Here is a 21,959-nt window from a genome sequence, read left to right on the forward strand (position 1 = left end):
TGTTGCGTCCCTCGTAATTTTCAGATTTTCCAACACAAAAGTTTCAAATTTCGTCTACTAAAAAAGTTATAAATATACAACAAAATCCTAAATACTTTTCATCAAGTGGAAAAATTTTACGAATGAAGACTGATTCTTGTTACATTTTGATACTTTTCCTGGAAAAAACATGATATAAGAATTATAACAACCGTAATTGAAGTGTATCTGTAGTCATCATTTACAGTCAGTATTACTATAAACGTATGTTCCGTTAAAAAAAAAATTAATCAGTATTGGTATTTATGAATAAAATTTGACCCATTTTAGTCAATGTGAATCTCTTTCTCTTCTCAGACCATATCGGTCCTGCTTTTGAAAATTATCGTTTCCAGGCCACTGATGTTGCTGTGATGCATAATAATTTTAGAATTAACGGGTACAGCGCTGGCCACAATTTATTTGTTTCCGACCAGTTTGAGGGATCACTGTTTCTAGGCAAATATCCCTCCACTAAATATTTGTTTAATTCTACAACTGCTGCATTTTCTGGGTTGGGACTTGCTGGAAGTTGACTAATAGTGTCATTGAACTCCTACTAGTTTGAAGAGGTTTCAGGTGTGACGGCTTTAACCGGTTCAGACAGGAGCTCTGTTTTTCTTATTGAACAACTAAAGCTTTCGTTTCTGTAACAGCCCACATGTAGCAGTCCTGAAATTTTTTGTCATTTGAAAATTCTTACATTTGAATCAGGCGTCCAGCAATGTTGCCTGACTAACCATTTCGTTGCTGGAGATAACATGAAACCACTCTGATAGTCCTTTAAGCAAATTATCAACCAATGACTTTGTTTCTTGAGGATATGCTTTACTTTTGTCTTTAAAAGGTTTTAGTTGCCATTCCATTAATCTTCGCAAGATTTTCATTACTGAAACTGAGACTGTTTTCTGCGAGGGCACCTCTTCGATTAAGTCATCCGATTTTCGACCTAAAATAACGAGGAAATAAATTATGGGATCTTTATTTAAAGTAAATCTTTTCAACATTTCGGAAGAAGTTCCATCTGAGTGGGACATAACGTTTGAAGTAGTTCCATTTGAGTGGGACATAACGTTTGAATTTTAGTCGGTATTTTCTCAAATTTCCTTGCATTTCAGCAAGTTTGCTTATAGCAAAGGGTTTCTCATTAGGAAAAGCAAAAACTCATTTGAACTCATCTACTGGTTTCTGTATGAACTTCTGAATTGCGCCTTGTGCTGTGGGGTTTAAAGAATGTGCAAAACAAGGGTTATGTGCAAGTTTTAAAAGCATGGCAGTTAATTTCGTATTTGACGCATTTTCTGTTCTTATGGAAGTGATTTTACAGTTGATATTTTATTTGGAATGACAGACTTTACGCAGTTTGAAATGTTTTTAGCAATCTGTCTGTCTTCGAATTGTGAGCACTCTAAAAGGTATGACTTTAGTCCACTCTTCTCAGACTAATCTTACTTACACTCGCCTAGTATCAGACATACGGCAGACTGCTTTTCCGGTAGCCGAAAAATTTTTAAGTCTTGCTGGAAATCGTTTTTAGAGGATGTACATCTAATAGCATAGATTTACTTAATGTGAATGGATTTATAATATCAAAAAAATTACTTATTTGTTGTAAATGAAAAGCAGTTGAAGGTGAGGGTGCCACAAAGGAGATAGATCAGTACTTGCTACAGAACCAGACGGCATTGATGGGCTGCATAGCGCCGGAGACTCAATTTGCCTTTTTGGGAGAATACCGTCACCGAGGTGGAAGCAGACGTCGGTGAGGGCAGTTCGCGAGAAATGAGTTCTCGAATTTCTCCATCGATTAATGGCGATCTTGGTCGGCTTCCTGACCCAAATTGTTCCAGATGTTCTGCAGGATGCTTTGATTTTAGATGTCCCTTCAGGTTTGATGATGAGCCAGAAGCCATGTCAATTATCTGCTGACGGTAGCGGCATTTTCCTTCTTCTTACATTTTGGTAAAATGGCACTAAACATCGCTCGTAATTCTTCTAGGCGAAGACAATGTGGGTAACATATTGTTGTGTACCACTGAAAGAACACTGATAAAATTAAAACATTTGCTATTAACATAGCAATTTCACATTGTAAAACCTTAAAGTGAGAACAATTACGCACGCACCACATTCTATACTCAGACGTTACAGAGTAGTATGTGGGAAGTAGTGGTTCGCGAAACCTACAGCCACAACCGTGAAATTTGTATCAGAACGAAAAGGTCTGATTCAGTCATAGTGATTATGAAACTTACAAAGACAAACCCGACAATATATGTGGAACTCAATGCTGAAAGATGGTAATTTTGAATGATGTGTATTCGAATTTGGGCTACGTGGCGTGTGAATAAGGGATGACAGGATAATGGTGGGGATAAAGGCTGGAAAAAAGCGGTGCAAATGAACCCTAAGGTCTGTGCCTTAGAAGCTACGAACTTGTCTCCTCATGCAGACAGTATTTCTACCATCGTGTTGGTATTGTTACTGTTGAACATAGTTGGCAATCACTTTCAACTTATTTCGACGAATTCCACCATATATTTCAGAATGTCGACATCCCTATCTCTCTTCTGACGAACGTGGACACTTGGCTCTAGCCGAGCGTGCTGTCCAGTTTCCTAAATATAGAATCCACTGTCCTAAGACATAACAGGAGTAACAAATGAGGAGGTGTAGTAGTGGTATGCAAACACTTTGACTTTTTACAGACCATGCTACTCACATCCAAAACCAATGAAGACAGACAAGATAAATATTTGTTCGTAAATATCCAATTCCATGAAGAAATTGCCTAATGTGGGTCTTCTAATGGCCTCTGGAAGTAGGTGGGATAGCCTGTTTCAAAACTGACCATTCAAAATTTGATTCGACTTAGGAACATACAAATATTGGTAGGAAAATAATAAATATTCTGCTCCTTCACTGTGAAATTCAAGTGTGTAGTTTCTCCTTAAAATCCAACAGTATTTCAACTTTCACCTACTCATAACGCAGCCTATAGTCAGGCCCCCATACATATATTTGCCACGAAATCAACAAGCACAGAAATTCGTATCTGGAATATCAGCTCACAACATCATTACCAAACTAACCTTGTTACATTATAAATATGCTCCTCAAAAGACTGTAAACCTGTATGGAAAACCTGCACCTTGGCTAACGGAGAGCTAAAACAGTCCATGAATGTCCGAGACACTGACTATCGGACTCACAAGCTACCTCCTACCATTGAAAATAAAACTGATTACATGCAGAAAGCAAACAGAATCAATCAAACTGAGAGAAACGATAACTAAGACATACCAATACGTTAATCTAAAACATAAAGACCAGATGCTCTATGGAAAAGGTTGTGTGATCTAGGGAAGAGTAGACAGAGTAGAAATTGTAGCTGATCCCGTTGTCCCAACCAAGGAAGTAAATCATCACTTGACTTAAGCGATAATCTTCATTAAACCGTAAACGAAACATAGACTTACTGATTATTTTGCACAGCTTATTGTTGATCCACTACACTGCTCATAATAAATATTGCTCCCTAACCATGAAGTTCTTTTCTGGACAACACAGTAGAAATACTTGTTATCATCAGAATACAAGCACTAGAGATGAGATTGCTAAGAAGAGTAGCTGAGTGAATGTAGACATCAGAAAACAACTGAGAGTGAAAAACTTAAATGAGCAGGTTAGAGAATGCAGAAACAACTGGAAGGATTGTGGCAAAAAATGGAAGACGACAGATTACCAAAACTACCCATTAGGCAGAAGATATTGAGGAAGCCCAAGGAAAATCAACAGTTTCAGCCAAGAGGGGGCAACAGACAAATGCCTTCTACATGCAGTGAGAAGAAGAAGAGATATAATATTAAAGTAACTGTGATTTTAATAAGTTTTGTAATTACATACAAAACTCTGGTCTGCTGTAAGAGGACTCCTGAGGCCATTAACTTGTTCAGGTTAAATGAATAAATAAAAAATTAAGCGTAACATATAAGTTGTCCCTGGACGAATGGTCAGCACTCAGGGATATGACAGGAAGGATCACTTGAAGTAAAAAAGTTCATGTGGACATATGCACTCTTTTGAATGGTTTCCAAGATACATTGTTACTTATTTTCTTTATTATTCAGTACATTGTCATTTTTTACAACGTACCTTGGTAGTGTAGGCGAATTCGAGATGAATAATGTGATGTAGGACACTTGGTCTATCAGGTTGAGAAACTATCTCAAACTGACTTACCTACACCTCAATGCATGCGCGTTGTGCAAGAATTTCAAACCTGTCTAGCTCTCTTCATGAAACCTAAAAGCCCTTGAGAAAAAATGAATAGGAACCTTTTAAAGGAAATTTAATGTAGTTTAATTTTGTTCTATGACAAGTTTTCTCTCGAGGCTGCAAATTTGGTGTTATTCAAGAAAAACATACATAAGTAACTTTAAATAATGTTTCATCTCAGAAACCATTTGGAATAGGACATATGTCCATATTTACTTTTTTGCTTCAAATGATCGTTTCTGTCATATCTCTGAATACTGACCATTCCTTCTGAGACAAAATGTGTACATGGACTATCATGTATTTTACAATAACTGTTGCATTTACTATTCTATCCATCCAGAGTAATTAAAAGGTGCATAACCGCTTCCATCACACCAACAAAATCAACTATAAATGCAAGACACCTAACAAGAACACTCGCCCAACAATAAAACAGAAGAACACCAACACAAGACGATGACGATTAGAACACATCAAACAAGGATACAAAGTATTAAGTGCTGAACTCGGATAGAGACATGCTCAGTCATGAAAGAGAGGGCAGAGAACAGAGTGACGCACAATGTAGTGTTGTGTTTGGTGCTGTTCTCCTGTGCGTCGAGAGGTGTGATTTTAATTGTGTGCCGCGCGGGTTAAGCCGAGCGGTCAACTGCGCTGCAGTCATGGACTGTGTGGCTGGTCACGGCGGAGGTTCGAGTCCTCCCTCAGGCATGGGTGTGTGTGTTTGTCCTTAGGATAATTTAGGTTAAGTAGTGTGTACGCTTAGGGACTGATGACCTTAGTAGTTAAGTCCCACAATATTTCACACACATTAATTGTGTGCTGGACTTCTACATAGTTTTCCTGTCAGTGATTGTTGTGTGCTACGCCGTCTGTCTATACTTTTGTGCTCCAGTCATCCTTCGCCTTGTGTTGTTTTAATTGTCCCAGTGTGTGTGTGTTTTTTGTGTGTGTGCGCTACTTTTTACGATTTTTATCTCCATTTTACAAATGATACAAATGGCTCTGATCACTATGGGACTTAACTTCTGACGTCATCAGTCCCCTAGAACTTAGAACTACTTAAACCTAACTAACCTAAGGACATCACACACATCCATGTCCGTGGCAGGATTCGAACCTGCGACCGTAGCGGTCACGCGGTTCCAGACTGTAGCGCCTAGTACCCCATGGCCATCCCGGGTGGCTCCATTTTACAGTCGCCCCTTTTTGTCTCTTGTCTTCCATGATGTTTCCCCCTTTTTTATATCTATGTACACCATGTTTTGTTCCTTATGTTATTTTTAAATGCATTCTATTGTATGTTTTATGTCTTTCGCCTGAAGAGCAGCGTATATGCTGCTGCCAGCCCGCTCCGATGGGCCACTGCAATACAATGAAGAAAAAAAAGAAAACAAGAAGAACGTTTTCGCCAGTCTGCGAAGGCTCACCTGAAGATCCCTGGCAGGTGCCCAGTTGAAATATCGTGCGAGGTATTGAACGACGACCGGCTTCAAGCCCGAAATTTGTTTGATAAGATCGTGTGATGAGGATGCCCAGGCTGTAGGGCAGTGGTGGCTGATGATTCTCGAATTTCCGAAATGGCTCTTCAGCAGCTCCTTAACTGGATTTTCAAAGTGTGGAGTTGCGCAATGTTGCATAAAAATGATCCCATCCACACATCCACGCTGTTGGAGAGCTGGAATGACGTGGTTGCGCAAAAGACACTCATAGCTCTTGACAGTGACGGTACAGGTAACAGGACCGGAAGCACCGGCCTTTTCGAAAAAATATGGCCCTATTATAAATGATGCTGTAAACTCGCGCCACACAGTGACCTTTTCAGGATGAAGTGGTACTGGTTGATTTGTGTGTGGATTTTCCGTTGCCCATATTCGACAATTCTGTGTAACTGAAAGATGGCAATGGGCTGTGCACGGATGACTACGCATAAGATAAGCAATAGTTTAAGGAACTTCATTCGATAGCTAAGGATATGAAGTGGACTCAGAAAGAAACCCGGTTGTTGTACGGGCAATGAAACTAAAGTTGTAGACTTCTTAATCAAGCGAGCGCCGATTAGAATGCAGCGGGATAGCAGACAGCCGGCCGGCCAGAGCGGGGTTAGTGTGTCGAAGGGTTACGATAAGAGCCTAGTCGGGAGCGGTTGGCCCGCACGGTGACTTGCAAGAACGTGAAAGCGGAAGGACATGGGAAACCAGGGGTAGCTTAGAAATACGACACAGTATCCACAGGCGGACGCCCTTTAGGTATGGAGAAGGTGGACTGGCCCGACCGGAGGCTGCTGAATGGTTCAAATGGTTCTGAGCAGTATGGGACTCAACTGCTGAGGCCATTAGTCCCCTAGAACTTAGAACTAGTTAAACCTAACTAACCTAAGGACATCACAAACATCCATGCCCGAGGCAGGATTCGAACCTGCGACCTTAGCGGTCTTGCGGTTCCAGACTGCAGCGCCTTTAACCGCACGGCCACTTCGTCCGGCAAGAGGCTGCTGAAGCGTAAAAAATTAGTTCGTTTGAAAAAAACTTAAATTAGAGCAGAGGGCAGAGTAAAATTGGCAGAAGAGTGTAAATCAAAAGTGTATATGAGTAGAAAGCAGCAGGGAAAGTATAAGGTAAAATGTGTCTGTTTTAAGGGAAAAGATGGTGGTGTCTGTCACAAGTGGTTTAGTGGGGGTGAAGGGCGCACAGCACGCCATTCTTGAGGACTTGATGTTCGACCAGGGACCAGTACGGATGGCCAGCATTTGCGCCCCCGCTAGATTACAAAGTAAGCTTTGCTTTTTGGCTAAATCTGAATAAGACCGTGACAAAGTAACGCTCATGTAGGTGGTGAAGTTATTTTGCCTGTGAATGAATGTTTATCTTAAAATGCGACAACTACTGAGGCACAGACGCAAATAGGTACTTGAGCAAAGCTTAATGCGTACAGCATGACAGTCACTGAAAACAGTAAGTCAGCTGCTGTGCTCACTCCTGCTGCTGCAGCTGTGTTTTTGTTTTTCGCCAATGATCATTATGACCAGTTGGTTATGATCATGCTTATTTTTATTTGGGGTATCAAGTGTAAGTAAAGACTGAGTTCCGTGGCATCCGGTAATACAAGATCCTGGCCTTGTGCATTAAGAGATCCACATGTCAGCTGAGTGAATTATATTAATATGATTACAACTGGGATTAGCCTAATTGAGACAACAACCAAATGCAGTCAGTAACCGACAGTGGTCTTGAACCCACTTAGTGGGCCATACCCGTCTGATCACTATTTGGCTGGATTCTGACGTGTAAACTACGATTTTACAATTAATTTTGTAATAAATTGTATCAAAAGAATTTAAGGCCAACGTGTCTCTAGAAAATAACTGCTTTTATCAGAGCTGCGTAGCATTATTTAGTAGCATCGACATTCCTCTCCATACCTTAGTTCTACGTACATGATAAGTCCAGAGTCAGAGGGTGCCGAATAACGTATGAGGGGATGAACCGCAGGCAAGGGCAGGTAGGATTACAGGTCGAGAAAGTGAGGAGGCTGACTACTCTGCCACCGTGCAGGTAGGTCACAAAGAGGACTTGCCATGCACCTCTATAAATCTGCCGCTTACCATACCAGACAGTCCAAGGGGTCCAGTACGTTATAAGTTTGGGTTTGTCATTCCGCAGGCGGGATGTTACAAACTGGTACATCAAACGAGGGAATGTCACATATTGACATGTCCATTTCCATTTCCATGCGAGCAAGAAATTCTAAAGCGAAGGTCTCTCTTGCTGGCAGGTCAACAGGGAGCAACTCGTGTACATGGGTAATAATGTTTCATAGGATTATACGCACAGTGCTGAAGGGGGTGTCCAGTGTTCGACAATTCTCCGTGCACTACATGCTTGCATATCACTACTCGTGTCCTCCTGCATTGCTGTCGCCACTGCTTCCACTGACGTCGAATCAATTCGTTTCCTCCCTCCACCAGGTTTCAGACCAAAAGAACCCATCTGTTAGAATTTCTGAATCATTTTCTCCAGACCAACGGCAGTCATCAGACCAACGCCTTTTTTTCAAACCCTTCAGTGTCCGGAACTTCTCCAGAGCGACGTGTACACAGTCATCATTCTTGTAATACAGCTTTACAAGCAGAGCGCGATCCTGCATCGAGACAGTCATGGCAAACGTCGCAGACGCGACAGGAGGAAAAGCCTTTTTTTTTTTTTTTTTTTTTTTTTTTACTTTATTGTTATTTTAAAACCTGTACAACTCAGGTAGGCTGGCAGCGGCACACTACGCCGCTCTTCAGCCACAGCGTTTCACAAGAGTATAAAACATGGTGAATGACAATGAACAAAGTGACGGGCAAAAGAGAGAGGTCACAGAGACATAAAAAACACGGAGTCGTTCACATGGGACGATAGCAACACTGAAAACACGTTGGCACGGCGCACAAAACACTGGTGAGTCCGACGGCACAAGTGAACGTAGGAGTGGGACGGCGGACACCAAAAACACTATATGACGGCACACACACGAGACACAAAAGACGACGATCTCCGGCGCGCGAATGTTCACTATACGTGTGCGAGTCCGGGGACCTGCCAAGAGAGGTGGAGGAGGAAGGGGAGTGGGAGAGCGAGAGGGGAGAGCAGAGATGCCACGGGCAGGGGAGATAGGGGGGGAGGGAGGAAGGGGGAGAGGAAGCCTGGGGGAAGAGGGGGAAGGGAGGGGACAGGGAGATGGAAAAAGAAGGGAAGAGAAGAGAAGGGAGGGAGGGTGCCGAAAGGAAAGGACACGGGAAGTGGGGGGTGGGGCAGGGTCAAAGTTGATAGGAGGGGTAGATGGAGGGGACGAGGACATCATCAGGGAGAGGGAGCTGGCGGAAGCCACCTTGGGAGAGGGTATGGAGGGTGGAGAGATGGAGACCGGGTGGGACGTGCGAATACAGGCGCGGCAGCGGGCGGGGGTGGGAGAGGAGCGGGGAAATGAGCGGGTGAGGAGGATCAAGTTTACGTGAGGTGTACAGGATACGTATCCTTTCAAGGAAAAGGAGGAGGTGGGGGAAGGGGATGAGATCATACAGGATCCGCGTGGGGGAGGGGAGACGGATGCGATAGGCAAGGCGGAGAGCATGGCGTTCAAGGATTTGGAGGGATTTATAGAAGGTAGGGGGGGCGGAGATCCAGGCTGGATGGGCGTAACAAAGGATAGGGCGGATGAGGGATTTATAGGTGTGGAGGATTGTGGAGGGGTCCAGACCCCACGTGCGGCCGGAAAGGAGCTTGAGGAGACGGAGTCGGGAACGTGCCTTGGCTTGGATTGTCTGGAGATGGGGAGTCCAGGAGAGGCGACGGTCGAGGGTGACGCCAAGGTACTTAAGGGTGGGAGTGAGGGCAATAGGACGGCCATAGACGGTGAGATAGAAATCAAGGAGGCGGAAGGAAGGGGTGGTTTTGCCTACAATGATCGCCTGGGTTTTGGAGGGATTGACCTTGAGCAACCACTGGTTGCACCAAGCGGTGAACCGGTCAAGATGGGATTGGAGAAGGCGTTGGGAGCGTTGCAGGGTGGGGGCAAGGGCGAGGAAGGCGGTGTCATCGGCAAACTGGAGGAGGTGGACGGGGGGCGACGGCGGCGGCATGTCCGCCGTGTACAAAAGGTACAGAAGGGGGGAGAGGACGGAGCCTTGGGGCACACCGGCGGAGGGGAAAAAGGTGTAGGAATCGGTGTTATGGATGGTGACATAGGAAGGACGGCGGGAGAGAAAGGAACCGATCAGACGGACGTAGTTAATGGGAAGGGCAAAGGTTTGGAGCTTGAAGAGGAGACCGGAATGCCAGACGCGGTCATAAGCGCGTTCGAGGTCAAGTGAGAGGAAGATGGCGGAGCGACGGGAATTAAGCTGTTCAGAAAGGAGATGAGTGAGGTGAAGGAGAAGATCGTCGGAAGAGAAGGATGGCCGAAAGCCACACTGGGTGACGGGAAGGAGGTGGTGCTGGCGGAGATGCTGGTGGATGCGGCGGGTGAGGATAGATTCTAGGACCTTGCTGAAGACCGAGGTAAGGCTGATGGGACGGTAGGAGGAGACGGCGGACGGCGGTTTGCCAGGTTTAAGGAACATGAGGATACGGGAGGTTTTCCACAGGTCGGGGTAGTAACCGGTGGACAGGACTACATTGTAGAGCCTGGCCAGGGTGGAGAGGAAAGAGACAGGAGCTTCACGAAGGTGACGGTAGGTGGCACGATCGTGACCAGGAGCGGTGTTGCGTTTTGTGCGGAGTGTATCAATGAGATCCTGTGTAGTGATAGGGGCATTGAGTTCCGTGTGTGTAATGTTGTCCAAGTACTGGAAGCCAGGAGCGAGGGGAGGGGAAGAGGTGTCAGTTCGATCGCGGATATCTGGGAAGAGGGAGTAATCGAACTGGGGATCATCGGGGACGGAAAATACATCGGAGAGGTAGGAGGCAAAGTGATTGGCCTTACTAAGGGAGTCAGGGAAAGGGTGATCATCATGGAGAAGAGGATAATAGGGGGAGGGTTTAGTTCCGGTAAGGCGACGGAAGGCCGACCAGAACTTGGACGAGTTGATTGGTAGGGTTGCATTTAAACGGGTGCATGTCTGTCGCCAGTCCCGGCGTTTCTTAGCCGCGAGCAAATTACGAACGTGTCGCTGGAGTTGCCGGTGGCGTCGTAGTGTGTCCGGGTCACGCGTGCGGAGGAAGGCACGGTAGAGACGACGGGATTCACGGAGGAGGAGAACGGCCTGTGGGGGTAAGGTAGGACGGTGGGGGTGGATGGCGACAGTAGGAACGTGGGCCTCCACGGCCTCAGACAAGGTCCGCTGGAGAAAGGAGGCGGCATGGGTGACATCGTCAGGGTGGTGGTAGGTGAGAGGGTGGCTATCGACCTGGGTGGAAAGGGTATCCCGGTAGGCATTCCAGTCGGCTCGGGAATAGTCGTGGACATACTTAGGGGGAGGGTCAGTACGAGGGTCGGGGCGAGGGCGACGACCGTCTGAAACGGTGAGGAGGACAGGGAGATGGTCGCTACCAATAGGCTCCAGGACATCCACCGTGACGCGGCCAAGGAGGTTGGGGGAGGAGAGGATAACATCAGGAGTGGAGTTGGATTCAGGACGGGTATGCCGGGGGATGGGGACGAGGTCACCTTGAAGGGTGGAGAGGAACCGATGCCATCGCCGTAACTGGGCAGCGGAACGACTATGGATGTTGAGGTCGGCGGCGATCACGTAGGAGGAAAAGGTACGATCGACGTGGGAGAGGAAGTCGAAGGGAATAGGAGCGTTGGGGCGGACATAGATGGTGGCGCAGGTAACGGTAAGGCCGGGGAAGAAGAGACTAAGGATCAGGTGTTCGGTGGGGTCGGGAAGGAGAGGTTGGAGCCGAACGGGGATCTGGCGGTGGTGACCAATGGCAACTCCGCCACGCGCAATCGGGAGGGGATTATCGGAGCGGTGGAGGAGGTAGGGCGAAGTGTGGACTGTGTGTTGGGGTTGCAGGAAGGTTTCATTGAGGAGGAAGGCATCCACGCGGTGGGTGGCAAGGGTGTGCAGGAACAGGTTTTTGTTGGCGGGAAGGGAGCGTATGTTGTTGAAAAGGATACGTTGCTGTCGCGCCATGACTGGGATTTAAACGAGGGTGTCAAGACGGGAGAAGGTGAAATGGGCCTGGTTGTTGGAGTAGGTGGCGTACATCTTGAGTTGGAAGATGGAACGGGCAGCAAGGGAGATCTGCTGGAGGGTGTGAGGGCGCTGAAAGGGATGAACATTCTGGAGGACGATGGTGAGGAACCTGATGATGTCCTCAGCGGTGGGTGGGGGACGAAGGGAATTGCCAGGAGGGGTGGGGGCGTCCAGAGGACGGACAGGTACGGTGAGTTCAGGAGTGGTTGGAGGGGGTCGGGCTTTACACTTATGGGAGTAGGTGGGATGAGGGAGATTGCAGGTATTACAGGAGGGAGGGGATTGGAGGTTAGGGCACTGCCGGAGGAAGTGCGCCTGCCGACAATGCGGGCAGGTGGGGGCCTCGCGGCACTCAGCTGTGGGGTGCGCATTATAGCGCAGACACCTCTGGCAGCGCAGGGATTGAGGAGGGGAACGGGAAGGGTCGACCTTGTACCGCTGGTGGAAGAGGAGGGCACCCTCCTTCAGGAGACGGTCAATGGAGGGGGCGTCCTCAGAGAAAACCCGCACAAGGCGGGTGGGGCCGGCCGAGTTGAAAATGCGGCGGACCGCCCGCACCTCCAGCGTGGGAGGGGCCTGGAGCTCCGCCAACACCTCCTCCTCCGTGATCGACGGACTGAGCCGCGTGATCACAGCGGTGAGGGTCGGCGGGCGACGTGGGGGTTGGGGTTGGCGGGTAGGAGATGGAGAAGGAGCAGGGGTAAGGGAGACGTTGGGGCCAAAACGGGTGATGGGGAGACGGGAGAGGATGTCAGTATGGAGGGTTGGGCTGGGGGAGGAGATGAGAACAGAATCTCGGCGAGGAGTGAGGAGGGAGATGGGGGCACCAGGACAATGCTGGCGAAGGAAGAGGGTGAGGTTCCGGGCTTCAAGGAGAGAGGGATCAGGACGGGAGAGGAGGTAGCGGTAGGAGGAAGGGGGAGAGGAGGAGGATGAGGGGGCAGGGACAGGCGGGGAGACTTCCATGGCATCATGGGTGGGGGAAGGAGGACGAGGCGCAGCCTTTTTGGAAGCAGAGGAAGCAGGGGTGCCACCGGGGCGCTTGACGGCGGTGGAGGAGGTGTGGGGGATGGGAACAACGGGAATGTGGCGGGGAGGGGCAGGTCCCGGGGCCGGAGTCGGCGCCGGAGATGGTGACGGTGACGGTGAAGGCGACGATGACGATGACGGTGGCAGTGGCGGCGGTGACGGCGAAGGTGACGGGGAGAGCTGAGCGTGGGCAGTGGCCCGACGGGCCACCACCCGAGCTGGAGCTGCAGTGACAGGCTGGGGGAGTGGGGGGAAGGGATCAGAACGAGAGGAGCGGGAGGAAGAAGCGGGAGAGGGGGCGACAAAGATAGAGGGTGAAGGGAGAGTGAGGAGAGGTGGAATGGAAGGAGGGAGGTGGGACTGGGCACACCAAGTGATAGTGGTGGAGGCGGCGGAAGGGGAGGTATAGACAATGGCGGTGGTGGTAGTAGTGACAGTGGTGGTGGGGGCGGACATGACGGGAGAGAGAAACAAGAACGAACAGAACGAAGAGGAGAGGACAGAAACCGGGGACAGACAAAGACGAAGACGGATGAAGACGAAGACGGCCGTAGACCAGGGTCAGGACGGCGGCGATGGTGGCGACCAGGCGGCACCGGATGGCGGCGGCGGGCACCGGATGGCGGCGGCGGCGGCGGCGGCGGCGGCGGCGGGGGCGGCGGCGGCGAGCCCCGGCAGGCGGCGACGGCGGCGGCGGCGGCGGCGTCGGCGGCGATCAGCAGGCGGCGGCGGCGGGGGCGGCGAGCCCCGGCAGGCGGCACGGCGGCGGCGGCGGCGGCGGCGGCTGCGAGGACCGGAAGGCGGCGACCAAGCGGCGGCGGCGACCAAGCGGCGGCGGCGGCGGCGGCGGCGGCGGCGAGCACCGGCAGGCAGTACGGACGGCAAGCAGACGACACGGCAGGGATCTTCCACGTCGAAGGTGCACCCTGAGAGTAGCCCAGGCAGTGAAACTCTTCGATGAAGAAGAGAGGGAATCCAACCCTCGAATGTGGAGGAAAAGTCGTGTACCCGGCGTATTTATACCAACTTCAATGGGGCGTGTACATGACAAGTGTTTTCATTTACATATTCTGACACATACAGAGCCATCTAATGATCAATTTTCACACTATTTTTTCTCCTGCCATACTTTTCCCGCTTCTCCGATAATATTCCGTTGCAATTTGACGTCATTCTCACCAGTGGTGTTACTTCTACAGCATTTTGAAAACTTAATTTTAATTATAACCACCCTGTGTGTCTACCACGTTCTACAATCTGTGTAGAGACAAGCTAAGCTGAGTTAGCGTGACAGAAGTGTGTTTTGATCCGTGGGAGGAAACTGGAACATGTTGTCGTTGCTCTGCCAATCGTGTAGGATGTATAAGGTCAGTGCCAAACGAAGCCCACTCTTGCAACACGAAGTAGTACAAAAGACAGTACAAAGAGTTATGGGGGTGTCTCTTATTGGGAAAATTAGGAAGACTCAACGTCACACTGGTACGGCAATCCAAAGGAAATCCGCATCCTTCTGGGTCCATTCACATCTATCACTCCAACATTCTATCATCGTTATTCTATACCATCCAACAGAGAAATATTACGAACTATAAAAGCTCCGCTAACTTAATCTGATAGAGAAATCGATACGTTTTTTACCGAACCTCTCTCTTCCGATGCATTGTAAACAAATGCCGCCGCTCTGGTCGAGCGATTCTAGGCGCTTTAGTCTGGAACCGCGCGGCCTCTACGGCCGCAGGTTCGAATCCTGCCTCGGGCATGGATGTGTGTGATGTCATTAGGTTAGATAGGTTTAAGTCGTTCTAAGTTCTAGGGGACTGATGACCTCAGATGTTAAGTCCCACAGTGCTCAGAGCCATTTGAACCATTTTGAAAACAAATACTGTATGAGTGCCGGCATCGAGAACATGCAGCGGTCCTATTAAATACACGGGATTGATCATTGCACAGACCTGTGTAAAGTTTGAACAACCGTACTGAAGGAGAATGACCCCATCCCACAGACTATACTATGAGTCGGAAGAGAGGTTCCCTGTGTTGTTGTTTGAAACATTGTTTTTTCTGCAGCAATACGTTTTTTACATTACAATACGTTTTGATTTTTCCGCCACGACTCCGAGGTCTTTGTCAGTTTCTAAACTGACATTAACACGTTCCGATCCAGTGCCTCTCACAGAAAATTAGACATCGCATGGTGTAAATCACGTTGTTGCTACTGCTACCACAACGCACACAAACTCTGGATGATTTTAAATAAAAAACAGTCACAAAGTAAGGAAAGTGGAAGCGTTTTGCGGCGTTGAGGAGCGTTTCCAAACTGATATCTGAAGATGACTGACGGCCTCTATATTTAAAGTCATCTGTCACAGTGACAGGATAGTTAGTGGCTCTGTGCTGTGTTTCGAGTGATTCCTCATATTGCAGTCACGTGCGCTGTCGCTATTTTGGTGCTAGCCATACCCAGAAAGTGTTGCCCCTCAAAAAATGGTTCAAATGGCTCTGAGCACAATGGGACTTAACATCTGAGGTCATCAGTCCCCTAGAACTCAGAACTACTGAAACCTTACTAACCTAAGGACATCACACACATCCATGCCCGAGGCAGGATTCGAACCTGCGACCGTAGCGGACGCGTGGTTCCAGACTGAAGCGCCTAGAACCGCTCGGCCACTCCGGCCGGCTGTTGCCCCTCCACAAAGAGTCTTTCTACATTTCAAACAAGCGATATCAGTCAGTCATTATGTGGTAATCAATAGTGTACTGGTGAACAGATAGGATGGAAAAGACACCGTTGATGTACTGTAATAATAAGCATCACAGTTGATTGTGCCAACAATTTTAGACATTTTACCGTAAATTCAACATCGTCCAATGACGAGGCACCATGCTTCCCAGATTCTGTATCATCGCTAAACCGCTCCTCCTCTACTTTGCGAGTACCACTGCGAATGTAGATAGGTGACTGTGCAGTACATCTATTCATTGTTAATTCTCGAACTAATACATCAAAGTATACCAGACAGCGATCTACATAGTACTAGCACTTAGCGCTTCGAGCATAGTACGTAATTTATGATCTTTCTCTATGCAGATGGGAGTCACAGGGCATTCTCGCATTCTTAGGATAAAGTCAGAGACTGAAACATCTCCTCGCATTGTCTGTGACCAGCCCGCTCTGCACTATAGTCTGATTTAGTCTGGCTTGGCTCTGAGCACTATGGGACTTAACATCTATGGTCATCAGCCCCCTAGAACTTAGAACTACTTAAACCTAACTAACCTAAGGACAGCACACAACACCCAGCCATCACGAGGCAGATAAAATCCCTGACCCCGCCGGGAATCGAACCCGGGAACCCGGGCGTGGGAAGCGCGAACGCTACCGCACGACCACGAGATGCGGGAGCATTTAGTCTGGAGCTGAACAGAAGTATACTTGTACATTCAGCGTCTCGTGAAATAATGAAGCCTACCGAATCTGTAACTGCTATTCTGCACCCATCCAAGTGCACAACATTTCTCCAGATGTGCGTATGTCGAAAGGTTAGTACCCCTTATTAGTGTATAGTAGTACATATGAAAGCGTTGTGATGTAATAGCAGACAGTTAAGAAGAACAAGTAACGGGTGGTTTTTATGCATAATGGTGCTTCAGACAGATGGCGTTCGAAGCATTTTACGTAAATCAACTACGCTATCAATTCTAAAGTATTGTTCTAGCGCCTGGTAACAGAGAACATAAACACATGCAGTCCTAGGGCTCCACGATTCTGCACTTAAAACTGGCTATAATGTTAGATTCCTGCAGTTTCCGACCTATTAGTCATGTGGAATGCAATACTGATAATATTTCAATGTTAGAATATATTTCCACCGGTGACATACATCCTTCGTCAAGGTTTATCTACGATAAACTGTGGTTACAAATTGTAAATTCCATAAAACATCGATTATGTGTGATACATGCAGAATATAGCTTTCCAGAGGTGTGTAGCGTCCACTGTTCACATCCGATCACGGTTCAGAATTTGTGCTACGATTGCATCAGTCCTACAGATTATGATCGTTAGTGATGGAGAATACCTCTTACAAGAAAGCAGATAAACGCATTGCAGTGGTGTTTGGCATGTGAAATTAGACCTCACGGCACCACTAACTCTGTAAACAGACAATCTGTCAAGCAGATGTATACATGAGGATTGCAGTACCTCACAAACACCTGTCGCTAACTTACAATCATCTTAGTTATGAAACTGAAGTCTCGATTTTATATCCAAGATGTGACAGGAGGATGGAGTACGTCACATAAACCTTTGTTCGTTTAGAGGAATGTGTCGAAACGAGATGGTCATGTTTCATCACACATGAGATGGAGGTCGTCTGATGACCGGGAGGTTTGCTGTTAACAATCGCAAGCAGACAGTGCTCTAAGTCACAAACAGAACCTGCGGTTGTATACTAGTCGAAAGCAGACTGTGTCACACAACTGATGCATCCTGACAGAACAATGGGAAATAATGGTCAAATGACCTACAACAACATCTCCCTCTCTGTCTATAATGCACTCTCAGTCTACCATTAAATCGTACCTCGTTACATCTCCATCTCAACCGATCACTCCATCCATTTTCTGTCACCCTTTAACGCAGATGCAAGTAAGTTTGGAGGCAGATGGTTCTCTGTTTTCCCAGGAAAGCATCAAAGACAGCAGTTTGCTCGTGTGTATCACTATTACCTCGATAAACATACAATAGAATGTGCCACGACGGAAAAAGATGACTGTTTCTCTGGTTACCGATGCTTCCTGAGAACGTTTTCTCGTTTTCCTCTTGCTGCCGCATACTCGTTTCCATGTACAAGACTTTTTCTGCGCCAACCAGAAGACACGCAAGCACTTTCTCAATTTACCTGCTTTCTGGTATATTTTCCCTCAATTTATACGTATTTTCCGTAATTTTTCGTAATTCTATCGGTTTTATGTCACTTCTACCCATGGGACCAAGACATCACTTCTCGTTCCGTGTTCAAAAATTGCTTGTAAATGTAGTGCAGATGCCAACACCTAGTGCAAATGAACTATTTTTCTGGTCTTGCGGAATAGTATGGCACTGTACTCGAATGCACCCAGTCACCTCCACCTATATATTCTACAGCTGCAGCGCGTTTACTCTGTTTTCTGTGTGCCTGTGTCTGTGTGTGTGTCGCCGATGGCCACCATGAAGAAGTCTTCCCGCTGGTGGACCAAACTTCGAAAACAGAACGCAATCTCAGACGTAACGCGTGGTTGGTCCACCTTCGAGCCTTATCATATATGTGACGCATGATGGATCCACCTCTGAACATCGCTCTGGCATTATGTATAGCGGACCCACCTTCAAACCCCATCCCGGACGTGGCATATTGTGGATACGCATCCCACAATCTCTCTGGATATAATGCACAGCGAATCCACACTTGAACACTAACTCAGGTCTACTATGGGTCTTGAGAAGTCTCGTCTGCAGATAAAAATAGCGGACAGTGCTCCCACATTGGCAGCATCAGAAATTTGGCGGGTAAATTCAGTAAGAGTGAATCAGAATGCTCCATTCATTCAAAAGACATCATTAACGGTGATTTCACAGTCTTGCACGGATATGGTGAAGGCTTTCAGCGGGGAGAGTGTTTACCGTATCTGAGACATATGTAGAAAGCAGGACGTTACGGTTTCCGGGAAGGGTAACACGTGATGGACGGGGTACCTCTTTAGGACCTTGAGGAAAGATGCAGTCAATGTTATTCTGGGCTATTTTCGTAAACACGTCCTGTTAAGACAAGAATTTCCACGCAGACGAGCTTAGACATCACGAAAGATCCTACAACAACAAAAGCGCCCATTAACTGTTTCTGTGACACATTACGAATTACAGGAAGATTGATTTGTAATGGATAGGCTGTCGTGATAGGATCGCTAGGAAAAATGCACCTGTGTTGTTCTGCGATATTTTCGTAAATAGCTTCTTAAAGCATTGCAAAAGATTTATATATCGTGTCCAGAGGGAGACTCAGTTGTTATTTACATAGACATGTGATGTCAGTATAACACTGACATCCTTTAAGCAAGAGTGAGCCGCTTTGCAAACATCTCGCTGGACCAGCGGGTACAAAGGCTATGTGTCAGCCACAGTGGCTAAGTAAATACGTGTTTCGACAGAAATTTCTCAGGTGTCAAGAATGAAAGAGATGCCACCACCTCATCATTGTGGGACCCAAATGGACACTTGCATGTGGCTCAGCAGCTGACGGCCTCATCGTCACTTTGTGGGGCAGGCCGACCTGGCATGTGAGCACCGCCATAGTTTGAGATTTGGGAACAATTCGCTGATATGTTGAGGTTATATTTCTTAATGATGCTTCGAAAGCTTTTAATTTTGTACACTAAATTATTTTCGGCTGTTTAATCGTTGCAAGTGTATTTGCATAGCGTTTTACATTCATTATTTGTTGACAATTTTATGTGTGGTGAATGTGTCTGTGCATCAGTGTACTGCATTATTATATGAACCTGTCTGTAGTCTATGCAATAAATTATTTCGACAATTTATAAATATTGAGTCTGTTCGCATAGTGTTTCACGTGCATTATTTTGACATTTTGCGAGTTGGAAAATTGGAAATTTATGGTAAGGTCTTATGGGACCAAACTGCTGGAGTCAACAGTCCCTAAGCTTACGCACTACATGATCTCACTTTAACTTACGCTAAGGACAACACACACACACACACACACACACACACACACACACACACACCCATTCCTGAGGGAGGACTCGACCTCCGTCGGAGGGAGCAGCGCAGACCATGTCAAGACGTCTCATACTGCGCGACTTAACGAGTTGTTTGTCTGTCTGTAGATCAGTGTACCACATCATTTCGGTAATTTACGAGTATTTTGCAGGTCAGTAGGTTGTAGAATGCATTATTTCAAATGTTTACAAATAGTGAGCGTGTTTGCAGAGCATTAAACATGCATTATTTTGACAATGTGTGAGTTGTTTTTGTGTTTGCACATCAGTGTACTGCATTATCTGGTAATTTACGAGCAGTTTGCGAGTCTGTAGGCTATGTATTGTGAACCCATGCAAATCACTGCGAGTGTTTTGTATCAGGATAATAATTAAACTACAGGAAATTCATTCCTAAATAAATTGTTCCAGCTTCCCACGGAAAATAAATGAAGTACACTTTTTTCTCTCCAGCAGCTGGACACAGAGTGAGTCTTTTACCACCATTTTCCCCAGAGCTCCATCTTGGATTAAGACACAGGAGGGATGAAAGTGCCCTCTGGCGGTGGTACAGTGTACTGGGTCAGTTTGACTCCAGACCTCATGTTGAACAGACTGGATGGAGCTACTGACCGTTAAAACTCCATTTGTTTAAATAAACACTGCATGCAAAGCAAAGACTTGCGTCCATCCTATCCAGCAGCCCATCGCAGGCTGTGTCCTTTTTCCACCAATTCCATGGAAGACGTGGTGGCTGGATGACTTAGGTTAGTTTAGGTAGCCCAAGTGACCTATTTTCCCGCCATTTTCTTAGGTTAGTGGATGTAGCCCAAGTGACCTATTTTCCTGCCACAATTTGAGCTTCTTGCTATTATCTTGGGGAGGAGAGGAGACAGGAGCAGGGGGTTATGTTAGTGGAGGTAACCCAATTGACCTATTTTCCCGCCAAAATTTGAACTTCCCACCATGACGCCATTGCGACATTGTCACATCCATCGCCGCCATCGTCGATAAATTTGGCAACAGTGCAGAGTGGGGTGACACCAGCCTTGATCTACTACTAACGTTAACTTTTAACACAGTTGTTGCTGTTGTTTTTACTGGACGACGTAAAAGATACGCCTGGTGCAGAGTCATCTTCAGCTACGTGATGTAGTTTCGAAGTTACTTTATAAATATAAATTGTGTGTGGCAAATGAAATATGTTTCTTAGAAACACAGCAAATACAGATCTACATCAGCGACACAAACTACAATTTGACCGCTATATCAAACTTCACTCGCAAATTAACTTTTACCTCTAGTCCACTAACAAACATAGCAACAAACACTACTGCAGTACTATGAAACTGCCATAACAGAGCCGCAAATCCACTACACACACCGCAAGGTTCGGTTCTTAGACACATGCAATGGATACCATTTTGCCACGCGAGTATTGATGCGATCGAGCTGTTGACGCGTGATCCAAAGTGTGGCAGTAAAATACCAGTATACTGCGGAAATGGTAATGTACTGGACTCTGTTCGTTCAGTGCAGACAACTGCCCAAGCATTTCTTCCACACAATGATGAACACTGAAAGATGTGTAGCTCATATACAGTAGTAGAAGTGGAAAGAAGTACTGTGGAACCCAAAAAAAGTTCAGCACCACAGTTAAAGATGTATGGAAAATTATTTGTGAAGAAATGCAGATGCCAAAACTAAATCAGGTATCCATTCTCTTTAGATCGGTTCGATTGTTGAAATCAAGAGCTCGCAACTAGATAATGACATATGAGTAAAGTTTCTCATAGTAGCTCCCAGAGTCATAAATGTTGTACCATGCATTAGTCTGTTTCCACTTCGCAGTTATCAGGTAAACATTTCTTTCATCCAGCAACGTACCTCTCTTTTTGGCTTATTTCTGTTTTTGATTACATTATACAACAGAACGATGGCAGCTGATGCACGTGTACTATCTAATTTCTATGCTATACACGTGTGGCGAGCTGACATATCAGCAGGCGATCACGGGGCAACACAGTGGGCGCATCACGCAGCAGAGACGAATGTGTATTGGTCTGCTGTGCTCTGTGAGCGAACTTCCATTACACAGGGAAACTGTGTGCCGTTGACATGCAGAGTATGTCCCTACATGTAGAACGTAACGGCTCTCCTTTTCACAATGCATGGATGGATTTCT

This window comes from Schistocerca americana, unplaced genomic scaffold, assembly GCF_021461395.2.
Source record: "Schistocerca americana isolate TAMUIC-IGC-003095 unplaced genomic scaffold, iqSchAmer2.1 HiC_scaffold_36, whole genome shotgun sequence".
Classification (NCBI taxonomy): Eukaryota; Metazoa; Arthropoda; class Insecta; order Orthoptera; family Acrididae; genus Schistocerca; species Schistocerca americana.